Source organism: Equus asinus, chromosome 18, assembly GCF_041296235.1.
Source record: "Equus asinus isolate D_3611 breed Donkey chromosome 18, EquAss-T2T_v2, whole genome shotgun sequence".
In the NCBI taxonomy this organism is placed as follows: domain Eukaryota; kingdom Metazoa; phylum Chordata; class Mammalia; order Perissodactyla; family Equidae; genus Equus; species Equus asinus.
In genome coordinates, this window is record NC_091807.1 from 37,251,724 (window position 1) to 37,269,417 (window position 17,694).

Below are 17,694 nucleotides of genomic sequence, written 5' to 3' on the forward strand. Positions count from 1 at the left end.
CTAATTACATCTGTAGCCACCCTATTGCCAAATAAGGTCACATTCACAGGTCCTGGGGGTTAGGCCTTCAACATAGAGATTTTCCAGGAGACACAGTACAACCCCTAACAGTTCTTCCTCAACTTTAGGGCAGGTCTAACCAAGGCAATGCAGCCCAACTTTCGTACTGCATTTCAGGAGCCAAGGGACAAAGGCTTCTTTTCCTCTTCCTTAATATACATGTTAAAAAGCAAGAAGCTTAGTTTCTAGATAAATAGGGAGCCCCTCTGTTCCCCGTGGCTGGGAATGGAACACACAGACTTTCACGGGAGCTTCATTGAGAACAATAGTCACTGTCACAGCCTGATAACTCCACCTCCTTCCTCAGTGAAAGTGAAATGATGGCACGCTTGGGGGGCTCTCCAAGACTTCCAGGAGAATTTGGCCAAGGGTCTTCCTTTAAAAGCCCAATGTGGGAAACTGATAAAAAGGGGAGGTTCCTGGAGAAGGAGGGAGGGGGCAGTGGAGAATTTCATTGTAGAATAATCCCCACGCCTCCCACGCCAGCCCTCTGCCAACTTCCCAGGGCCCCTGGAGGCAAAGGTGGGCTTCATTGTCTGTAAGGTCCCTCTAGTTGAAGCATCAGTGTCAGGCCCTCACAGAGAGTCTGGCTACCTGCTGCCAGAGTCTGGAGGGCTTCATGGGGCTCCTCCAGGGGTGGAGGGCGTTGCTTCAACAGAGGCAGGCCTGACTCCATCGATGCCCCAACCCATCCTGGGCTGCCCTGGAGCCACAGCACAGCTTCCCTCTTCATGACCTTCACTCCAAGTCCCACTGCAGACTCCTGGAGACAGCCGCAGGGACACACTGCAGGGACAGCCACGGCTGTAAGAGTTGGGCCAGGAATGTCACCGCCCTGCCCTGGAGTGAGCAAATCCTTCTGGTGATCTCGTCCATGTAATTGGCCGAAGGGCTTTGCCTAGTTTTTGACAAGTCAGCCCCAACTGCATGACTTAGAGGCCAGTAATGCCTTCTACGAATATCCTAGCCTGACAGGTGATGCAAAACGCTTACAGGTCACGAGGAAGGCATTCCCCAGTGTGTAAATTAGGAAAGTTTGGATGTGCATCGACTGCCTGGGGCCACGAGGGAACCATGTCTGCCCTAAAATTATTCATCGAATCACAATACTGCGAATTGCACTGCCACCGTCATGTGCCAAACCTGACTTCAGAACAGAGGGCCGAATGCTTTTCCAGTGTCGTCATAAATGGGCAGAAGTGACACAGTTGTCCGAAGGGCTTCCGTCTGTGGGTGCTGAAATCAGGTCTAGAACCTTCCAGCCCCCAGCTCGCATCGTCTCCATCTCCTAGTCTCCCAGCCCACATAGCTTGGCACTGTGGAGAAGAATTCAATCAGATGTTTGGTTAAACATCCAGATCTTTCTCCTTCCATTTAACCACAGTAACGACCATGATATCTGATGCACCAGGACTGTCAGTCTAAAAGCAAACGTTTTCTGAATTTCCCTTTTGCACACAATGAAACACAGAGTGGACCAGTCATGTTGGTACTGACAGTTTTTTGAGTCACAGAATAGATTGTGACCTTTGTGAGTGTCCTTGGGCCTCAGGCTAATGAGCTGGGAAGACAGGGCGGAGGAAGCGAGGTGGGGTTGGGGGAGCCCTCATTCTGGGCCTGTGTGCCATGCTTCCTGGCGACAGCACATCGTGTCTTGCTGTTCCACAGTAGGGAGGACTATCGTGTAGATGCACCAAAGAGGAAACTGAGGGCCAGAGAGGGCAAGAAATGACCCAAAGTCCCTCAGCTCAGAAGTGGTGGCGCCAGCATGGCTCCGAGGCTTGTTGGCTTCCAAGTCTGTGCCCTTTCTGGGACACCAAACTGCCATTTATAACTCAATGCTGAAAGCATTCCCTCCTCCAGACCTTTATAAAAACGAACCCAGCAAGTCAGCGGTGCCTCCAGAAAGCAACGTTCACTCTTCACATCTACCTAGGCAGGAACGGGGAGCAAACCCACACAGGACATCGCGATGAAACGCAGGTTAATGCTTCCCGGAGAAATGTGACTGCGGGGTCATTATGTGGGAAAATAAACAGTGGACAGCTGAAGTTTTAAAAAAAAATCCTAGTGATTGCAGTTTGGAGATTGATGGCATAAAGGAAGCTGGGCTGATGATCAGGACAAGGTGACAAGGGTATTTCAGAGAGGACACTGAGAAAGGTGACAGCGAGGGCCTGCTGCTGGTGTCGGCGGAGCAGGCAGCTCTGGCAGGTGGAGGTGACATAGGTATTTCCAATAGCAAAGCACTCAGAGATCGCTGAGGGAACATCAGAGAAGAAAGTATGTCCAGTCACAAAACTGGTTTTTCTGGGTTTTCCTTACATCTCAAAGTGAGCTCGGGAGCCTGGGGATAAAGCAGGCCCTCCAGCCTAAGTCAGCAAGGACCAGTTAAGATGACCCCCACCGGTCACCAGCTGGACTCCCCCAGGACTCTTGCTGAAGTCTCCTCCTTATTTTCCACCATCTTCCCTCACTCCTTCCCCAATCCCGGGTGTGTCTGGGATCCAGCAGCCATCACTCCTGGTTTTACCTTGGCTTCCTCCCTGAGCTAATCTGCTGGGCTCCTGAGCACAGGCAGGGCTCTTCAGGGCCCCACAGGGGTTCCTGGGCTTGCTGGGGGTCCTCATCTGCTGAGCCTACAGCGGACAAGCCCACCTCGAGGGCCCCGTCCCTCCGCCGGGAGCTCATAGCACACGGGGCTCTGTGACACTCTGGGTGGACAGGACATCAAGGTCACTGTCCAGTAAAAGGGGCCGTATTGCTGAGACAATTCCCCCACCGGGGCTTCAAGTAGGAAAACCAGTCACAATGATTCCCTCCTTTAGGCTCAAATCATCAAATTATGTGGCTGCTCTCATTTATCCTTCAGAAAAGTTGTCCAGAAAGCCTCTTTCTCCAGGTCATGAGGTGAGTCCAGCCAGGCTGCATTCTGCCACCAGCCTTGTCCCCAGGGCCACGCCAGGGACAATGGAACCACCCAAGACTGTGCCTGTCAATCTATCAGCTTCCGTGGCACAAACTGGAGAAAAGAGTGTGAAATACTAGTGGAAGGTGTGTGCTGAGGGTCAGAGAAGGGATTGAGTCCTGCAGGACATCTGAAAAATGAGCACTGAAGGGGGCGTCTTGGGATGGCTGCATTTGGCGGTGGGAGAATATACAAATGTGCACTCTTGGTTTTTGTATCTACATCCAGAAACCACAATTTTAGGAAAGAAATTGATGTCTGCAGTAGAAAAAGTCAGAAAATCTAAACTCCAATTCTAGCTGTGCTATGTACTAGTTATTTGTGACTCCAAACAAATCGTTTAGCTCACGTAAGCCTCGGTTTCCTCAGTACATAAACTAGAGGTAATAACCCTTGCCCCTCCTACCTCGAAAGATTGCAGAGACAATCCAGTTACATTGTGAATCTAATGTGGGCTTTTTAAAAACAGAGAACACAGTAAAAATGCAAGGTATTTATTCTTACCCTGCGGTAGAGAGAAAATGAAAGTAAATGGTGTTATTATATTCACATTCGACTCCCAGGTTTTCTGATGGTAAAGAAGTAGTGTAGATTATATAACCCCCTAAAAAGCTTTATTGTATATTGGTCAACAACAGCAAAAATCTTTTTTTCAAATATGTGATGTCTCAAAACAGCCAAATGTATACCATAACCTAATACATGCATCTTTAGAAAAATAACCTAGAATCTACCCATTTTCCCGTGTCTATTGTGAGGAGTGAAGGGCGTCGTGCAGCTGAAACCTTCTTGGAACCCTGGAAAGCAATTCCTGTAGCGGTTGTCATTGCTGTCATTGGTGGTGTCAGCTGGGAGGCAGCATCGTGGCAGGTTGAGTGCCACCAGAAGGGGATTAATAACCCCACTGGAGGCTGAGGAAAGATGAAGATGGGGAGATGGGGTGACAATCATGAGAGGGAGGAAGGTGGAAAAGAATGAAGGGGGACAGAGTGCACAGAGGTTCCGCAGACAGGAGAGGGGCCCTCCCTGGACTAGCTGAGTAGGGGACCTCCCTGGGCAGAGGACAGGAGCACCAGAAGCCCCTGGCCCAGCAAAGGTCATGAAACAGAAGGAGTTTTGAGACACCCGGCCTACCTCAGAAAACACTATCAAGCCATTAGGTCAAAATCCTAAAACTAGGTCTTTGTCCTCCTCACTTCGTGATCTGTGAGCCTGCAGCTGCCAAAACTTGTCAGCCCTCTCGCTATTTTCAATGGATCCGACTCTGCTGGATGAATGCAATTACAGTGTCACCTTTATATTCTGGAACACCCTGCCACGAGAGGATAATGAAGCAAGTGACACCAGAGAGAGCTGTGGGGCCAGCCGACTCGGTCCCCAGGAGCTGGTGACTTGGACTATTCCTGAGGGCGGGGGCGGGATGAGCTGCTGGGCTTCCCCAGGGGCTGTCTCTTCTGCAAGAGCCCTTACTCTCCCTCAGGGTCCTGCTGGGCTGGGAGGTCAAAGCTGCTCACTCCAAAAGGTCAATGGATCGTTATTAATCAGCATGATAAGATTGGTATTTTGATAGGGCTCTGAGCCAGGAGTTAAACAAAGCAGATGAGGCCTTCCCAGAACTCAGTGTGGACTGCACAACCCTAGGGTCCTTGCGGACTGTGCTAGGAATGGCACCCCCTAGAGCTGTCCAATCCCAACAGGCTCCATCCTGAGCTGGGTCTGGAAGTTCGGCTCCTATAGGCTCAGGTGGCTGGGGATGGAGAATGACCCTGTGCACACCTGTGAGTGGGAAGTTCGGAGGGTCGCTGCTGAGGGAGGAAGGAAAATCAGCAGCTTCGTAGGAGATGTGGAATCCTTTCTTCATCTCAAGCCTGTTCTCCAGGATTCACGCTCCCTGGCCGCTAGCTTCTGGGAATTTCCTCACTTGTCTGGAAATACTCGCTCTCTGTTGTTCCTTGAAAACAAAGAACAGTAATATAAGGAAAATCCTTTCATTACCTGGTACAGTGTTACACAGGGACACAAGGAAGGGGGGATAAAAGCCGGGGCTTGTAGTAGCGAACAAAGCTGGATTCATTCACTCTACTGAAAGAAATGCACACAGCAGACAAACCAACGTACGCCTTTTTTTTTCTTTTTCAGAATATTCCAGCCAGAAAAAAAAAAAAAGTTTAATTCGGGGGAGCCAAAATCAGTCGGGGACTGAACTTATCCAAACTGATCTGCTCTGCGCATCCATATTTAAGAAGGACCCCCAAGCATAATCCCCCCGCCCAGGGAAGCTGGGGACCCTGCAGAAAGAGAACATTTGCCACAAAAGGGATTTCCCAGGATGGACCTGCTCATAAACTGGCCCAGGTGTCACTTAAGCTATTTTCAACTGTTTTTGCCATTCTGAAGGTGGATTGCAGACAAGAACCTGGAGAGCATTCAGCCGTGGAGACCAAACCTGCAAGCTAAAGAGACAGTTCCAGAACTGCCCAACTGGCTGGCCCTTCCAAGGCCCTTGTCCACCCAGTGTTTGGGAAAGGGAGAGAAGCATTTGCAGACAAAACGTGGCCCAAGGTTTATACATTCTTATCGGGGGTAGATTCATCTTGGACAAACAAACACTGTTCATTTCCTGTGTACGCAAGGGATTTCACGCAAGTTCAATGGCAGAGCTGCTATTGCTGAAACGGGACTGGGAGCGGGCTGCAGATTGGGGGGCAGGACTGGACCTCTCCTCTGCAGGGCAAATGGGGCAGCTTCTCCGTAGGTTCTCATCCCCAGGGAGATTCGTGTTCCAAACCACAACCCCAAGTGCCCAGAGGAGGTCAGAGCAACCGTCCCCGCTGATGCTCTCGGCAGAACCGTCTTTCTTTTTATTCTGCAGGCGCCTGCCGGTCAGAGTACTGGGTGGAGCCAAGGGAAAACCTGCGCCAGCACTCTGAGAGCATCGCCTATAACCCATCAATGGACTGTCGGCTTGTGTGCATGTGTGTGTGCCCGTGTGATGTGTGTGTGTATGGTGTGTGGTGTGGTGGGTATGAGTGTGTGTGGGGGGGCGGGTGTGTGTGATATGGTGTGTGTAGTGGGCATGAGTGTGTGGTGTGTGGGTATGAGGGGTATGAGTGTGTGTGTGTGGTGTGTATGGTGTGTGTATGGTGTGGGTGTGGTGGGTATGAGTGTGTGGTGTGGCGTGTGTGTGACATGATGTGTGTAGTATGGTGTGTGTGTATGACATGGTGTGTGTGGTGTTTGTGGTGTGGTGTGTGTGGTGTGCGATATGGTGTGTGTGGTGTGTGTGGTGTGTGTGGTGTGGAGTGATGTGTGCGTGTGAGGGAGGAGGGCAGGGGTGCCCGTGTTCAGGGTGGTGGGGAGCCCCACGTGCGTTAGGACATGGGAGCACTTCTCAGACAGGAGGACGGACCGAGCCCCCCTGGCACTCTGTAGGGGAAACAGTCCGGTCCCTTCTGGCAACCCGAGGAGGGTGGGAGCAGGCCGGCAGGAGCCGAGGCCGGCCCTGCAGAAGCACCAGCCTGCGAGGCAGCAATGAGGAAGGGACCCTCGCTGCAGTGGGAGCTGGGATACACGCAAAGCTCCTGTCACTCTGGCAGAGCTCCAGAGAGTTGTAGTGAAGCCTGTGATGATATTGTTAATCGTGCCCTACATTACTGCGATTTTAATCTTGTACAATTTCATGCAGTAAATATTTTACTCAGGTGTTGGAATAGTCTATTCTTCCTATCCTCTAGAGATGCACAGTAAGAAAGCCCTGAGGCTTTAAGCCTGTAGAGGATTCTATATCATGTCTAATACTCTCAGATACAAAGTCAGCTCACACCTGTTACCTACCCACCACTTCCTCTCCAGGCTGCTTCCTAACCCTTTGCTCCCCAGTTTCCTCTTCTGTGAAATGGGGTGGATGGTTTAGGAATGTCGTAACAAAGGTAAAGCGTCTAAACGTGTGTATACAGGGAGCGCCCAATAAGTGTTAGCCAGCCTCCCCAGCTGGTCTCCGCTGGGCCCTGGGCAGGTTCTCTGCTCCCCCTGAGATGCTTGGGCCTGAGGTTCTGGAGTCAGTAGGCCTGGTTGATAGAAGACATCCACGGCAGTGAACCTCAGACAGTGCGAAGGATAAAAAGGAAGAAGAAAGGGAAGGATGGAGGCTGGGAGGGCGGAGGAAGGAAGGAAGGAAGGCTGGAAGAAGACAAAGCAGAGGAGGGTAAGGGCGGGGAAGAAAATGCCCAGGGCCAGAGTGGGGAGAAAGGGAGCTGGCTGCAATTAGAAATGGAGACGCTGAGCAAGGCTCGCAGGAAGTGAGGGAGTGCACTTCTGTCCAGAGGCAGAGCATTCCGGAGGGAACAGGCAGCCAGGAGGCCCTAAGGGCGCAGCACACTTGCGCATCCCCTGGAACAGCATCGAGGCTGCGCCCCTGAGAGGGTGGAGGGGCGCTGTAGGGATCACAGAGGGCCTGGCAGGTCCCTGTTAGACATGGTTCCTATGGGAACCATTGCAAGATTTGAACAGAGGAGTGACAGTTTGACATATTTTAACAGGACCACTGTGGCAACTGGGCAGAGAACCAGACAGTGAGGACAGGAGTGGTGGCCAGGAGACCAGCGAGGAGGCTACGGCAGGTGGGAGATGATGGTGATTCGGACCAGGTGGCAGTGGAGGAGTAAGAAGTGGGTGGTCAGCTTCTGGCTAATTTTGAAGGTAGTGCCGGATGACTCCCGACAATTAGACGCAGGGTGTGATGGAAAGAAGAGTAGAGGATGCCTCCTGAATTTGTGGCCTGAACAACTAGAAGGAAAGGTGGGATATTCATTGAGGCGGGGGAGACGGCAGGTAGAAGATTTGGGGGGAGAGTGAGGGTAATAAAGCCGAAGTTCCATTTTGATCATGTTGAATTTGAGATATCCATTAGAAATCCCAGCGGATTATCAAGGACGCAGAACATACAGTCATAGTGCGGGTCGATGAGAAGAGCGCTGCGCTGGTACTACAAACTGGCAGGATATTTCAAGCCGTGATTCTGGATGAGACCCCACAGGGCACAGGAAACCACCAAGGACTGCTCCTGGGCATTTCTGACACTAAGGGGTCGAGGAGGGAGGAACCAGAACCTGAGAAGTAGAGACTCAAGAGGACAGAGGAAAACCAGGAGAGAGAGGTGGCGAAGAAATCAGGAGAAAAGAGAAAAAAAGTGAGCAGCCAGCCCTGGATCGAGTGCGGCTGATGGCTCAGGTCACACGCAACCGAGGACTCACCGACTCCATTCCGGGGCTCCGAGCCAAAGATTATTTTCATGTCCTTGGCTGTCCTTCCTTGGGTTGTGCAAGCCCATCCCCAGGGTTCACACTTGGTTTCCATCAAGGGACTCCATCAAGTTCAATGTCCAATGTGGTGACAACAGGGACTCAAGGATGTGAGCTGATTTATTTAGCCTCGAGCTTCGAGTACATAATGCCCCAGCCCAAGGTTATCACAAGGAGTTAGAAAAATAAAAACACTGGAGCCTTCACATTCCCAGGCAGAAGGAAAGGCGGGTTGCCACGTTCATAAACAGAAAGCGGCAGGCTGCAAGAGCGCAAGGAGAAGGCAAGATTGTTTCCATTTCAGGGGGGCAGTGTTACTGTTCTGCACCAAGGACGGATACATTAGAGTATTTCCTTTCAAAACCAAATTAAAGCCTCACCTAAATGGAAGTCACCTAAAAATATCGATGAAGGAAAAGCCTAAAGAAATATGTTGTCCCAAATTCTTCCTAAAGTTATGGGGTGGGTCCATTCCTCCAGCCCAGGGGTCCAGCATCTCCTCCACCTACGATGGGGCAGGTTCCTTAGCTTCTCCAGGTCTCAGCGGCCTCACGTGTCAATTAGGGATGATAATGCCCCCTGCCCACAGTTCCTTAAGGATTAAATGAGATAAAGTGTTTGAGGGCCTGGCATATGGCAGCTGATAAATAGCAACCATTATAAAGGTGATTGTCTGGCTTTAAATAAACTTCAGGAGAAGATAAGTTTCTATCAGAGGTCCTCCTCCCTCAACCCCCAGAAAGTCCCAAAGGCCAGTCCTGACAGCGCCCATCTGCCCTCTCTGACCCAAACCCCAACTGCCCCTAGTGACTCTTAAGGGAGGGTTTCCCCCAGGAGAGCACCTGTCTGTAAGAGACTGCTGGGGACCTTTTCTCTTCGTCGTCGTACAAGGAAGCACAGCCCTTTGCAGGACTTCCGAGGGCAGAAGGGAGCTCCAAAGTACAGTGTAGGCTTGTGACTCAAATCCCATGCCAGCGGTTGCAAAGCTAACAGCTGCCACCCCACTGTGTACACAGGCCTACAACCTGCTCTTTGCCCCGAGGGAGAATTTTCACGTGGTTTCCTGTTAGCTCTGGACTAGGTCCCCACCCACCCGAGGGAGTGAAGCCCCAACCTCCTAGAAACAGCAAATAAACTCCACCCTCCCAACCCAACCCAACCCAGGTCAGCAGGTTCCATTTGTATAGCTCACTCAGGGACAGGACACACCCACCTCCTCCCCTGGGTCTTTACAAAGGTTTTTCCCTCCACAGGACTCCACAGGGGTACAGGTTTGTCACTGGGGCGTGGAATGTCACTATTGCAAACCCAGAATAGTGCACTGAAAGGTGTTTATATTTTATATAAAATTTATAATTTTATAATTTTTATAAATTTATATTCTATATTTTATAGTGCATTATAAGTTTTTATAAAGGCTTAACTGAAGTCCTAGGGTTTTGTTTTGTTTTGTTTTGTTTTGAAGATTAGCCCTGAGCTAACATCTGCCACCAATCCTCCTCTTTTTCCTGAGGAAGACTGGCCCTGAGCTAACATCCATGCCCATCTTCCTCTACTTTATATGTGGGACACCTGCCACAGCATGGCTGGACAAATGGTGCATAGGCCTGCACCAAGATCTGAACCAGCGAACCGCAGGCCACCAAAACAGAAAGCGTGAATTTAACCACCGCGCCCCTGGGCCAGCCCCTGAAGTCCTAGTTTTTTTAATTAAAATATGGTTGAACTTATATTTTCCTATCACCATCAACAATAATGATAATTGTTATTAATTAAAATAATAACTAGTGACTATTAAGCACTTCAAACGTGCCAGCTCTGTATGGGGTGATTGGCATGTATGATGTCTTAACTTCACAGTAGCCAATGAAGTAGGATTTATCTCCCATTTTATACACAACAGAGCTGAGGCAGTGTGAGGAGGTGAAACAGGAGGAAAATCCTGTGTCTGGGCCCTGCGATGTCTCCTCTCTCTTTTCAAATAACCCTTCCATGAACCCACCTGGCTCCCACCCTCCTGATCCAGCCTCACTCTCACCCAGGGCAGTGTTGCATGGGCTCTCCTGTTCCTTTTTCCTTCTTCCCGCCCAGCCCCTCCCAGCCAGACTGAAAGAGCTTGGTGAAATAATCTGGAATTGTGGTTCTCCATTGTTAACTGGTTTGGGTTTCGTATTTATAACATTATATAAATTTCAGGTGTACATCATTATATTTCAGTTGCTGTGTAGATTACATCATGTTCAGCACCTAAAGACTGATTACCATCCGTCCCCACACACGTGAACCTCATCACCCCTTTCACCCTCCTCCCTCCCCGCTTCCCCTTTGGTAACCACCAATCCAATCACTGTGTCTGTGTGTTGGTTTGTTGTTGTTTTTATCTTCTACTTATGAGTGAGATCATACGGTTCATACAGCATTTCACTTTCTCCCTCTGACATTTCCGCTTAGCATAATACCCTCAAGCTCCATCCCTGTTGTCACAAATGGCCAGATTTCATCGTTTCTTATGGCTGAGGAGTATTTCACTGTGTATATATTCCACTCTTCTTTATCTATTCATCCCTTGATGGGCACCTAGGTTGCTTCCAAGTCTTGGCTGTTGTGAGTAAGGCTGTGACGAACATAGGGGTGTGCATGTATCTTTACGCATTCCTGTTTTCATGTTCTACCCAGCAGTGGAATAGCTGGATTGTATGGTAGCTCTATTCTTAATTTTTGTTGTTGTTCTCTTTTTTTTTTTTTTTTGAGGAAGATTAGCCCTGAACTAACATCTGCCACCAATTCTCCTCTTTATTGCTGAGGAATACTGGCCCTGAGCTAACATCTATGCCCATCTTCCTCTGCTTTATATGTAGGATGCCTGAGACAGCTTGGCTTGATGAGCGGTGCCATGTCCGCACCCGGGATCTGAACTGGCGAACCCTGGGCTGCTGAAGTGGAACATGTGAACTTAGCTGCTGCACCTCTATTCTTAATTCTGGCCAGCCCCTCTATTCTTAATTTTTTGAGGAATCTCTATACTGTTTTCCATAGTGGCTACACCAGTTTGCACTACCACCAGCAGTGTATGAGGGTTCCCTTCTCTCCACATCCTCTCCAGCACTTATTGTTTCCTGTCTTGTTAATTATAGGCATTCTAACCAGAGTGGGATGATATCTTATTGTAGTTTTGATTTGCATTTCCCTGATAGCTAGGGATGTTGAACATCTTTTCCTGTGCCTGTTGGCCATCTGTGTATCTTCTTTGGAGAAATGTCTATCCAGATCTTTTGCCCATTTTTTAACTGGGTTGTTACTTTTTTTGTTGAGATTTATGAGTACTTTAAATATTTTGGATATTAACTCCTTATCACATATATGGTTTGCAAATATCTTCTCCCAATTGTTAGGTTGTCTTTTTGTTTTGTCGATGATTTCCTTTGCTGTGCAGAAGCTCTTTAGTTTGATGGAGTCCCATTTGTTTATTTTTTCTGTTGTTTCTCTTGCCCAGTCAGACTGGGTACTTGAAAATATGCTGCTAAGACCAATGTTGAACATACTGCCATGTTTTCTTCCAGAAGTTTCATGGTTTCAGGTCTTACATTCAAGTCTCTAATCGATTTTGAGTTATCTTTTTATGTCTGGTATAAGATAATGGTCTACTTTCATTCTTTTGCATGTGGCTGTCTGATTTTCCCAATACCATTTATTGAAGAGACTTTCCATTCTCCATTGTATGTTCTTGGCTCCCTTGTTGAATATTAGCTGTCCATAGTTGTGTGGGTTTATTTCTGGGCTCTTGATTCTGTTCCAATGATCTGTTTGTCTGTTTTTGTGCCAGTACCATGCTGTTTTGATTACTATGGCTTTGTAGTATAATTTGAAATCAGAGAATGTAACACCTCCAGCTTTGTTCTTTTTTCTCAGTGGTCTTTTGGCTATTCAGGGTCTTTTGTTGTTCCATATAAATTTTAGGATTCTTTGTTCTATTTCTGTGAAAAATGTCAGTGGAACTTTGATAGGGGTTGCATTGAATCTGTAGATTGCTTTAGGAAGTATGGACACTTTAACTATGCTAATTCTTCCAATTCAAGAGCATGGAATATCTTTCCATTTCTTTGTGTCTTCTTCAATTTCTTTCAACAATGCTTTATAGTGTTCAGGGCACAGATTCTTTCACCTCTTTGGCTAAGTTTATTCCTAGGTATCTTAATCTTTTTGTTGCAATTGTAAATGGAATTGTATTCTTAATTTCTCTTTCTGCTACTTCATTGTTAGTGTATAGAAATGCAACTGATTTTTGTACATTGATTTTGTATACTGAAACTTTACCGTATTCATTTATTATTTCTAAAAGTTTTTTGGTGAATTCTTTAGAGTTTTCTACATATAAAATCATGTCATCTGCAAATAGTGACAGTTTCACTTCTTCCTCTCCAATTTGGATCCTTTTTGTTTCTTTTTCTTGACTGATTGTCCTGGCTAGGACTTCCAATACTATGTTAAATATGAATGCTGAAAGTGGGCGTCCTTGTCTGGTTCCTGTTCTTAGAGGGATAGCTTTCAGTTTTTCTCCACTGAGAATATTTGCTGTGGGTCTGTCATATCTGGCCTTCATTATGTTGAGATGTTTTCCTTCTATACCCATTTTATTTAGAGTTTTTATCATAAATGGATGCTGTATCTTGTCCAATGCTTTCTCTCCATCTATTGAGATGATCATGTGATTTTTATTCTTCATTTTGTTAATGTGGTGTACCACATTGATAGATTTGCCGACGTTGAACCATCCCTGCATCCCTGGAATAAATCCCACTCGAACATGATGTATGATCTTTTTAATGTATTGTTGTATTTGATTTGCTGAGGATTTTTTGCATCAATGTTCATCAGTCATATTGGCCTGTAATTTTGTTTTTTTGTGTTGTCTTTGTCTGGTTGTGGTATCAGGGTAATGTTGGCTTTGTAGAAGGAGTTAGGAAGCCTCCCCTCCTCTTCAATTTTTTGGAAGAGTTTGAGAAGGATAGGTGTTAAGTCTTCTCTGCATGTTTGGTAGAATTCACCAGGGAAGCCGTCTGGTCCTGGACTTTTATTTTTGAGGAGGTTTTTGATTGCTGTTTCAATCTCCTTACTAGTGATTGGTCTATTCAAATTCTCTATTTCTTCTTGATTCAGTTTTGGAAGGTTGTGTGGTTCTAAGAATTTATCCATTTCTTCTAGATTATCCAATTTGTTGGCATATACCTTTGCATAGTATTCTCATAGAATCTTTTGTATTTCTGAGATGTCCATTGTTATTTCTTCCCTTTCCTTTCTGATTTTATTTATTTGAGCCTTCTCTCTTTTTTCCTTGCTGAGTCTAGCTAAAGGCTTCTCAATTTTGCTTATTTTTCGAAGAACCATCTCTTGGTTTCATTAATTTTCTTCTTTTTTTTTAGTTTCTATTTCATTTATTTCTGCTCTGATTTTTATTATTTCTTTCCTTCTACTGATTTTGGACTTCATTTGTTCTTTTTTCAGTTCCTTTAGGTGCACTGTTAGATTATTTATTTGAGATTTTTCTTGGTTGTTGAGGTAGGCCTGTATTGCTATAAACTTCCCTCTTAGAACCACTTTTGCTGTATCCCATAGATTTTGGCATATTGTATGTTCATTTTCATTTGTCTCCAGGTATTTTTTGATTGCTCTTTTGATTTCTTCATTGACCCAATCATTGCTCAGTAGCATTTTGTTTAATCTCCACATATTTGTGGCTGTTGTGATTTTTTTCCTGTAGTTGATTTCTAGTTTCATACTGTTGGGGTCAGAAAAGATGCTTGTTATTATTTCAATCTTCTTAAATTTTTGAGACTTGTTTAGTGGCCTAATATGTGATCTGTCCCGGAGAATGTTCCATGTGCATTTGAACAGAATGTATATTCTGTGGTTTTTGGATGGAATGTTCTGTATACATCTACTAAGTCCAAGTGGTCTAATGTATCATTTAAGGCCAATGTTTCCTTATTGATCTTTGTTTGGATGATCTACCCATTGGTATAAGTGGAGTGTTAAAGTCCCCTACTATTATTATGCTACTATTTTTCCTTTTTTGTCTGTTAATATTTGCTTTATATATTTTGGTGTTCCTATGTTGGGTGCATAGATATTTACCAGTGTTATATCCTCTTGTTGGATTGTTCCCTTTAGCATTACGTAGTGCCCCTCTTTGTCTCTTGTCAGAGTTTTTTTTTGAAAGTCTATTTTGTCTGATGTGAGTATTGCTACCCCAGCTTTCTTTTCATTCCCCTTTGCATGGAGTATTTGAGAATCCTTTCTTATCAATTGCATGAAGTTTTTCAGTCATATTATCAACAACTGTCTAGATTCAATTCTAAGTTTTATTTGCATCATTGCTCACTGTTTCTTACAGAATGCATCTTCCTTTTTCTTGAATTCCTCTTGTGATTCTTTTTTTTCATTTGGTTGTAGTATTTCATGAGTAAGACCTTTTTCAGAAATGGCACGTGAAGGTGTACCATACTTTCTTCTATTCCCTCCCACAAAAGAGACAGAATTCTGGGACCTCGGGTCAGTTGTTCTACTGTCTTCTGCCATTTAGTCTTCTAAAGACACTCCCATGCCAGCCAGACACACAGTTTAAACAATTTTTGCTTTATCTTGGAATTCCTAAGTGTCTTTTTCAATAATTCCACCCAGCATTTGGGGAGCATCATTAGATCCGACATCTTCAGCTCACTTCTTGTTTCTTTGATCATTGATTCTCCTCCACCACTTCCATTCTCCCTTCCTGGGACCTGTGACATGAAAAAAATATCTCCTGGATTTCCCTTCATCATAGATAGTGCCTTTCATAGTTCTTATCTCTTTGTCTGTCTGCTCTGGAGCTGCAGCAATTCCTTAAACCATATTGAGCTGCTAATTCATCACATCAGATCTGAGCTCTGTCCTTTCTGCCATTTACTGCCTCCACTGAGTTTTTCTTTTATTCTGAAAAATTATGGTTTTATCTCTAGGAATTCTTTTTTGAGCTCCAATTGCTCAATTTTTTCTAACAGTAAAAGCTCTTATTTCCTTCATTTAATAGCTTCTGAAATTTCCATGGGGAAAAATTTTTTTAAATTATATTTTAAGTCTTCCCCTGCCATCCCAGCTCAGTGGCCCTCCTTCAGCTGCTGATTCTCCTCACGTGTCTGGGAACTTTTCATTGCCTGCACATATTTATAAGTAAAAGCTAAAACTGATGAATTTGGTAGTTACTGTGGGCTCTCTCTGTAACTGGTTTGGCAGGAGTCTTTGGGAGAGAGTCAAGAGAATGGAATTAGGGAGCAGGGTCAGCTGACATGCTTCCTTTTGGGGATGGTGCAGAGGCAGGATTAGGGGCAGGTGGGCAAGGGCTAAGAAGCAGCTCACAGGGAGTGGCTGCCATTTTGAGTCAGGTGGTTGCCTATGGACCCTTGAGTCTGCAGGCAAAAGCTGACAGTCACTGTGTGTGTGTGACACTTTGGTGGAATTTCTGAGATTTTTAATGAGTTCTCCCACAACTGCTCCACATTCACCCACCCACCCTTTCAGCCTCTCTTCTGTCTCTGAGTGGTCATCAGAAGGCTGAGGAAGCTCAGAGTGGGGGCCGGGCATGCTTTCACTGCTGCTTGGAGCCCTCCTCCGCAACTTTTTTATAATGCCATCCTAAAGTTAACTGCAGCCCTGCCCTCTCCCCTCGGGGTTCCTGCTGTTTGCTAAGAACATTGCCAGACCAGATGTCCCACATCACTCAGCAGGCAGCCCATAGGGGCAATCTGAGGTCAAATACCTTGGTTGGCTGCTTTATGGGGAGCCGTATGTAAGTATGGGGAGGGCCCTGACTGCTTATTTGTCTCTTGAGGTCCTTGACCTTCCCCTCATTTAACCCACATCCAGAAGATCCACTATGGGCTGCAACATTCTGAGCTTGAGGGGGAGGGGGCTTCTAGGGCCACATTGCTTCTCTCTCCACTGGGAGATGAATCTGATCTGATTTAAACTGGACCAGCCAGGGGCTCTAAGACTCCACTGGGCACAGGAATCTCCTGGGAGGGGGTGGGCCAGTGCAGGTCCCCAGCTGTCCCCCACTGAAGGTTGACTTGCATTTTCTCCTGCCCTCTCTTCCCTATTTTTTCTCCTTCATGCCCTCCCTTCTTCACTGTTTACTTTTTTCCTCCAACAAACTCATAAATCCACACAAAAGACAGTCCCATTCTCTAAATGGCCCCTGTCAAAACAGATGCTTTTGGAGGCACTAGCTTGAATCTGTCTTCCAGACTTTCACCAGGAAAGGGAAGCGATTAAGCCTTTCAGAAGGTGACCAAAATAAATACAGCCCATTAAAGAAGACATGTGTGCGGCTAAATGAGTCAGTCTGCAGCCAGCAACCCACTTCTGACTTTGCCACTCAAGGACTCTGCCTGCATTGAATGCATGAATTCTGTGCATGAATATTAATTAATTATGATGATGTAAGAGTCTCTGAATGAGAAAACTGTGAACTCCAGAAGGAAGCTAACTATGTAAAGAGGATTCCACTCTCTCATCTGTGGGATCATAACCAAATACTACTGGTCTCTAGAAGGAGAAATGGAAGCTGTTCCTACTGCAATGAGAAGGTGGAAGAGCCAAGCCATAGAGTGGAAAAAAGCGATTTCAGACGAAGCCCTAGAAGTGAGTAACAAGGAAAGACAACAGTGGAGATAGACACCCCAAAAATCCCAGGAGACATAGCCAAGGGGTCAAGTCTTAAAATCCAGCACATTCAGGGATGGTAAACTACATCTATTGAGCGGCTGCTATGTAACGAATCCTTCCACACGGGTTGCCCTGTTTCACCGACTCTGATCAAAGTAAGACACACACCTCAGCAAAAAGACCCATTACTTCGTGTGCCACTAAGAAGAAAAATGCTACCCTTAAGCCATGACATGATACTTTCTTATCACTTGGGATTTTTGTTTTATATCTATGAAAGTGGTTTTTAGCCCAATTTGACATTCCTTTATAGATTAAATAAACTGGTAAGTTATTCCTAAAATTTTCACATTCCCCAACTCTTCAAATCCTTTTCGGACTCAGGGCCATCGATATCCATGCTTTCCCATACAATATCATCCTCTGTGCCATTAGGGTAAGAGGTGATACAGTTTCCTCTGAGTGGTGTATGAGTTTCTTGTTGCTGCTGTAACAAATTACCACAAACTCAGAGGCTGAAAACAGCACGAATTTTATTATCTTACACTTCTATAGGTCAGAAGTCTGACTTGGGTCTCATAGGGCTAAAATCGAGGTGCTGGCAGGATTGCTTTCCTTTCTGGGGCTCTGAGGAGAGGCAGTTTCCTTGCCTTCACACGTTGCTCA

The 17,694-nt window shown here is 46.2% G+C and overlaps 1 long non-coding RNA gene across 1 annotated transcript; it reads right to left on the reverse strand.

Annotated features, from left to right (window-relative positions):
- Positions 1–3,507: 3,507 nt before the first annotated feature.
- LOC123278373 (uncharacterized) lies at positions 3,508–9,352 on the reverse strand. Its single transcript, XR_006515733.2, has 4 exons — positions 9,171–9,352; positions 8,281–8,590; positions 4,805–4,979; positions 3,508–3,939 (listed from the first exon to the last, which is right to left on the reverse strand). It is a non-coding gene; the product is annotated as an uncharacterized lncRNA (long non-coding RNA).
- Positions 9,353–17,694: the final 8,342 nt, after the last annotated feature.